Genomic DNA, 7,260 nt, shown 5'->3' with positions numbered 1-7,260 from the left:
GCATATGGTATAATTTGCCGCATAATTACAGTTTATTAGCATGAAAAGGCCTTGTGCAAGAAACAAGGGGAGAAAAGTTATCTATGAAATAAAGTATGAAGCCTAACATTGGGTGCAGCTGATGAACTACTAATGGTTTGTCATGAGGAGACAAGGACATGTCCTCAGGGAAACATCTGCTAGGACTTCTGGTTAAATAAAGTGCCATGGCCCTTACAAGGCTATTTTTAAATGAAGGCACAGATGTATCAGTGGTGATGACCTCTCATGTTATATTGAGCTTTGCTTCCTAATCAGTCCTTCCAGTAGTAGGTGGCCTGCCTTCCTGTATGTTTTCTGTCATTAAAATTGATACAGTACAAGTTTCAAGTAGAATCATTATAAAATTATTTTTTGAAATATTGCTTTAGAAAAAAGGGCATTTCCTAGTTAAATTTCACATTCATGTTTTTCAGTTCTAAAAATAACTTGGAATTCAGGATAAACTATCATTCTAGATAAATTACAGTTGTGGCAAATCATCTTTGAAAGGGAGACAGTGGATAGAGGCAGGTGGTTCATCTGAATCCCTCAGGAGACCCAAGACAATAATTCATTAGAATTCAAGATAATTTAATTTCAACTGTGGGACTACTTGAAGTGAAATAACATTTGATGTTTGTTCCTTTCTGGAATATGACTTGGCTTTGTTTTAGTGATCTTTTCAAGGAATGACTTTATAGGAATATTTGGTTTTATTATGGCAACTGGCAAGTAGCTAGACTAGACTGTGAGCACTCTTGTCGGGCTTCAGGTTTGGGGCTTCTGATTATTACTGAGTGTAGGGAAATCAAACAGCATGTGGGCTCCTGTGTGTTCTGTAATCCAACACCGGAGTAGTTTATTTCCATGGTGCAGTCTTGTTTAACAAACATTTATGGAGTTCTCACCACATAAAAGGCATGGAGTGTGGAGAAGATTCTCTGAGAACTGCCATCTAGGGAAGGCTACCACTGTGTTTGGGGTCATTGTCCTGCTTCTCTTGATCCAGTAGAGAGGCCAGAGGTACTGGACAACTGGAAAAGCTTTAGGGAATGATGGTGCCCAAGCAGGCTTGCAGGGGGCAGCATAGGTGCTGTTTTAGTTAACTTTCCTGTTGCTGTGATAAAATACCCTGACAAAAGCAGTTTAAGGGAGAAAGAATTTATTTTTGCTCTCAGTTCAAACATGGCAGGGAAGTCAAGGCAGCAGGAACCTAAAGTGGCTAGTTACATGGCATCCACAGTCAGGAAGCAGAGAGTGATGAATGCTTGTGCTCATTTGGCTTTCTTCTTTTAATACAGTCCAAGGCCTAATGGCAGGGAATGGTGAACCCACAGTGGGCAACAACTCCAACCTCAGTTAACTTAAGGTAATCCCCCATAGCCACACCCAGAGGCCCATCTCCCAGGTGATTGTAGATTGCATCAAGTTGACAATTGAAATTAACCATCACAGGTGTTATGTGGACAGACAACAGGCAAGAGTGAACCCCTAGAGACCCAAGCTTGCTTTTACCTCCCATTTGCCAGAGTACTTAGCATTGGAATGATGTTTACTATAATGAAGGCTCTTATGACAACATTTGCTATTTCTTGAGCATCCTTGATATCATTTGAAATACAGGTTTAATGAGAATATTGAGTAAAATTTAAAAGATATAATTTTAGACATTACTCCTTGACTTCAAAGTCTTTGTGTTGACCACTCTTTTTTTTTGAGACAAGGTCCCTGTAGCCCAAGATGGAACTCACTATGTAGATTGGCCTTGAACTCATAGATATACACCTGCCTCCCTTTGCCTCCCGAGTGCTGGGGTTAAAGGTATGTACCACCATGCCCAGCCTGCTGGCCACTCTTATATTTCAGGCAGCCATGTTTACTCTATAAAGTACTTTGGTGGGAGAGCACTTGCCTAGCATCTGTGAGGCCCTGGGTTTGACCCTTAGTACTGAAAAGAAAATTCATATCAGAAGTCCAGGTATGCTAGTCTACACCTTGTAATCCCAGCATTTAGGAGCTGGAGAGTCTCAAGTTTGAGGTAGCCTGCGCTATATGGCAAGGTTCTTTCTCAAAAAGACAAACATTAGAAACTCAAATTTGTTTTGTGAGGCTTCTATCCCTGCTGCATATACATCTCTTTGAGTTAGCTCATAGTGTTCCCTATGAAAAGGTTCTGGGACTTTTTTTTTTTTGGTCTTTTTGAGACAGGGTCTCCCTGTAGCCCCAGCTGTCCTAGAACTCACTATGTAGACCGGGTTCTGGGGCATTTTGATGGAAGGAAGAGCAATTGACCAGATGGGCTCTATGCTTACAGTAGAATTGCTTGGTCTCTCTCCTTGTAGTCCTAGCCACATGGTAAGCTTGTCAGTGTCTGGGGCACAAACTGAACACACAGCTTCTTGCTGTTGCTTGCCACAGCCAGAGGAATTCTTTTCAGAGATGTCCTGCCATGTGATGCTGGGATTCTCTTTTTTTTTTTTTTTTTTGATTTTTTTGAAACAGGGTCTCTCTATAGCCCCAGCTGGCTTGGAACTCACTATGTAGACTGGCCTTGAACTCACAGAGATCCTCCTGCCTCTGCCTCCCGAGTGCTGCGACTGCAGATGTGTGCCACCACAACTAGCGGGATTCTTTTCTAAAAAAATTCTTTCAAGGCTGGCATGATGGAACACATTTTTAATTCCAGCACTCAGGGAGGCAGAGGCTGATGCATCTCTGAGATCCAGGTCAGCCTGGTCTACATAGTTGAGTTCCAGGCCAGCTGGGGCTATAGGGAGACCTGTTCCACAATACCAAAAAAACAAAAACAAAACGAAAAACCTCTTGGCGCTAATGAATTCTTTCAGCAAAGTGGTAGAACACAAAATCAATATACAAAAATCAATAGCTTTTCTTTTTTTTTTTGGTCTTTTTGAGACAGGGTCTCCCTGTAGCCCCAGCTGGCCTGGAACTCACTATGTAGACCAGGCTAGGCTGGCTTCGAACTCACAGAGATCTGCCTGCCTCTGCCTCCTGAGTGCTGGGATTAAAGGCATGCACTACCATGCCTGGTTCCAAAAAAATTTTTTTTAAAAAATATTTTATTATTTTTATTTTATGTGTATGTAGGTAAGTGCACTTGTGTCCTGCAATGCCTGCAGAGGACAGAAAAGACTGTCGGATCCCTTGGAACTGGAGTTACAGACAGTTGTTAGCTGCCATGTGGGTGCTGGGATTCAAACCGGGGTTTTCTGCAAGAACAGCCAGTGTTCTTAACCGCTGAGCCATCTCTCCAGACCCTCAAAAAATTTTTAAAAAAAAGATTTATGGCTGGGCGTGGTGGCACATGCCTTTAGCCTTTAATCCCAGCACTCAGGAGGCAGAGGTAGGCGGATCTCTGTGAGTTCAAGGCCAGCCTGGTCTACAGAGTGAGTTCCATGCCAGCTGGGGCTACAGGGAGACCCTGTCTCAAAAAGACCGAAAAAAAAAAAAAATTTATGTGTTTGGATTTTTTTTTGGTCTTTTTTGAGACAGGGTTCTGTTGCAGGCCCAGCTGGCCTGGAACTCACTATGTAGACCAGGCAGGCCTTGAACTCATAAGAGAGCTGCCTGTGCTGGGACTACAGGCCTACGCCACTGCTCCTGGCAGTGTTTGGATGTTTTATCTGCATTTATGTAAGTGCACCATGTGCACACCTATGCCTTACCTGTGGAAGCTAGAAGAGGGTGTTGGTTCCCTTGGAACTGAAGTGACAGACAATTGTGAGTTACCAGTAGGTGCTGGGAACCAAGCCTGGGTCCTCTGCAAGACCAGCTAGTGCTCTTAACCACTGACCCATCTTTCCAGCCCTGAAACTGGGATTCTTAACTTTACCACAGAAAAGAATTTCAGGACCAGCCAGGGTTGATGTTTGAGACAAAGTTGGAATTTTTTGTTTATTTAAAGACAAGATCTTACTATGTAGCCCTGGGTGTGTGCAAGTGAGTGCAGTTGCCAGAGGAGGTCAGAAGGGGACATTGGGCCACATCTCCTGGAGCTGGAGTTATAGGGGTTGTAAGACACTTGACATGGGTGCTGGGAACTGAACTGGGGTCCTCTGTAGGAGATGTACATACTCTTTTATATTTTTGTTTTATGTGTATGCATGTATTGTCTGCATGTAGGTAAGTACACCTGTGTCATGCAATACCAGAGGAGGACAGAAGAGGCTCTTCGGTCCCCTGGAACTGGAGTTTCAGACAGTTGTTAGCTGCCATGTGGGTGCTGGGATTCAAACCTGGGTCTTCTGCAAGAACAACCAGTATTTTTAACCGCTGAGCCATCTAAGATGTACATACTCTTAACTGCTGAGCCATCTCTCCAGCTCCACCAGCACCAGCTTTTTAAGTGAGTACTAGGATTCAGCTTGGGCAGGTTGTCATGCTTATACTTTACCTACTGAGCTGTATCTCTTGCCCCTGGGTTTTTCTTTTTTAAATCTCCCTATTCATGTTTATTATGGCAGTATTCACAATAACCAAGTTTTGAAATCAGCCTAGCTTCCTTATTATGTATGTAGTTCTAAAGTCTATTATATTTCTTCACTGGGGCTGTCAGCCAGATTTCTTTCTGTTTCTAGAGGCCACCCACATCTTTCTTGTGGACTGTCCATGTTCACAACAGCAATAGCTCTGTGATTCTGTCTCTCTTGAATCTTCTGCTTCAACTCTGCTAGAGAAAACACCACTTTAAAGGATTCATCCAGATAATCTCCTTTCTGCTTAAACTAATTAAATTTCAACTAATCAGTCATCTTAGTTACATCTGCAAAATGTTTCTATGTAATGTAACATAATCATGAGTATGGTATGGTCTCATGGTCACAGGAGAGTAGTAAATTTGGAGAAACTATTTCAGGATTTTGCCTATCACACAGTTCAGGTGCTGTGTACTAGGTTTTTCCATTGTGATTGCTAAGATATTTGCAGAATTAGACCTGTGACCATCCTGTTTCAGTGTATCTTCCCTGTAGTAATTCTTTTTTTTTTTAATATTTTTTTATTTTTATTTTATGTGTGAGTATATTGCCTGCATGTAAGTGCACCTGTGTCATGCAGTGCCCTCGAAGATCAGAAGAGAGTGTCTAGAGTTATGAATAGTTGTTAGTCACCATGTGGGTACTGGGAATCGAACCTGGGTCCTCTGCAAGAGCAGCCAGTACTCTTAACCACTGAGCCATCTCTTCAGGCTCCCCCTATACTCTGTAGTTCTAGTGATACATAGGTGAGCCTTGTGGTGGTTGGTTATTAGGAAGGTGGTTTCAGAGTTGGCGAGATAGTTCAGTGGGTAAAAGGACTTGCTGCACAACCCTGGCAAATTGAGCTTAATCCCAGGATCCCCTGGTGGAAAGCATTGACTCCTCCCATTGTTTTCTGACCTCTGTGCATGCTACACACACACTTCAACAATAATAAATAAAATAAAACTTAAAAAAAGGAAGGTGGTTACAAAATGTTCATGGCAATGAGGGTGAATATAGTCACAATACATTGTTTATATTTATGAAATTGTTGAAAAGCTTAAAAAAAAGGGAATGTGATATACAGTAGGAAATGATGCATTATTAAAAAAGGGAACTCTGCTGGGTGTGTTGGTGCACGACTTTAATCCCAGCACTCAGGAGGCAAAGGCAGGGGGATCTCTGTGAGTCGGAGACCAGTCTGGCTTACAGAGCCAGTTTCAGGCCATCCAGGGCTACATAGTAAGACCTTGTTTCAAAAAAAAAAAAGGAAACCCTGTTACATGTTATAACATACACTGCCAAGTTAAATAAGTCAGTTACCAAAGGATAGACATTGTATGATTCCATTCATAGAACTGCTGTGGTTCTACTGTCTAAAGTAGTCAGAATTTGGGACTGGAGTGATGGCTCAGTGGTTAAGAGCACTGACTGCTCTTGGAGAGGACCCAGGTTTGATTCCCAGCACCCACATGGTGTCTAACAACTGTAACTCCAGTTCCAGGGGAATCCAATACCCTTTTGTGATCTCTGTGGGCATTGCATGACACAGGTGCACGTACACACATGCATGTAATACATTCATACACATAAAATTTAAAAAATAAATAGAATATTGAAAAAAGAAAACAGTCAAAATTAAAGAAAGTAGAAATTGTCAGGAGCTGAGTGGAGTGATGGGAAGAATTACAACCTAATAAGTATAGTTTCAGTGATAAGATGAAAAGTTCTGGAGCTTGGTTGTACAATATTAATTTTGTTTTTGGTTTTTTTTTTTTTTGAGACAGGGTCTTCCGGTAGCCCCAGCTGTCCTGGAACTTGACCAGGCTGACCTCTGCCTCCCAAATGCTGGGATTAAAGGTGTGTGCCACCATGCCTGGCTAATTTTTTTTTTTTTTTTTTTTTTTTGTCTCTTTGAGATAGGGTCTCCCTGTAGCCCTAGCTGTCCTGGAACTCATTATGTAGACCAGGCTGGCCTCGAACTCACAAAGATCCGCCTGCCTCTGCCTCTCGAGTGCTGGGATTAAAGGTGTGCGCCACCACACCTGGCACAGCTAATATTCTTAACACCACTGAACTGTACACTTAGAAACTGGCTGCTGGGTTTTGAAGTTATGACTTTGAAAGGTGCTAAGAAGTTTTTTAAAAAGTATTTTATTATTTTTATGTATATGATTGTATTGCCTGCATGTGTATGATTGTATCCATGTTGTGCAATGCCCACGGAGGTCATAAGAGGGCGCTGGATCTCTCGGAACTGGAGTTATGGACAGTTTTTAGCTGCCATGTAGGTGCTGGGAATCAAATCTGGGTCCTCTGCTAGAGCAGCCAATGCTCTTAACCTGTGAGCCATCTCTTCAGCCCCCAGGTGCTAAGGATTTTAAGTGAGGTCTTACAGTGAGTCCTGAAGTGGGTTAAATAGAACACAACTGATAAGGTAACACTCCAGATTACCAAGGCCGCTTGAGAAGTTAGGATGTTTTCACTGTAAACAGAAGTTAATCAACTTGTTTGAGAGATTCCCAGGAAATACCTAAGGTAGAAGTAAGGCCCTCTCAAGGATTTAGACTGTTTAAACATTCACTGCCACTTTATCATTCTTTTTCTTTTTTTAAATTTTATTTATTTATTTTTATTTTATGTGTATAAATGCTTTGCTTGCATGTATGCAAGTGCACCAAGTTCATAAAGTATCCACAAAGATTAGAAGAGGGTGTCAGATCTCCTGGAACTGTGGTTATGAATGATTGTTAGCTGCCAT

The 7,260-nt window shown here is 42.0% G+C and overlaps 1 protein-coding gene across 4 annotated transcripts in view; it reads left to right on the top strand.

Moving 5' to 3' along the window:
- Positions 1-7,260, top strand: part of Dhrs7b (dehydrogenase/reductase 7B) — a 43,755-nt gene that overhangs the window by 8,435 nt on the left and 28,060 nt on the right. Inside the window, exon 1 of one of the 4 annotated variants that reach the window (XM_029558088.1) lies at positions 1,368-1,390. The exons of the other annotated variants lie outside the window; for them this stretch is intronic. The gene's annotated coding sequence lies outside the window, so the exon portion shown is untranslated. Of the gene's footprint in view, positions 1-1,367; positions 1,391-7,260 lie in introns of those variants that run through there. 4 annotated transcript variants of the gene reach the window in all.

This window comes from Nannospalax galili, unplaced genomic scaffold (assembly GCF_000622305.1).
Source record: "Nannospalax galili isolate Female #2095 unplaced genomic scaffold, S.galili_v1.0 scaffold1448, whole genome shotgun sequence".
Classification (NCBI taxonomy): domain Eukaryota; kingdom Metazoa; phylum Chordata; class Mammalia; order Rodentia; family Spalacidae; genus Nannospalax; species Nannospalax galili.
This window is presented reverse-complemented; position numbering and strand designations above follow the sequence as displayed.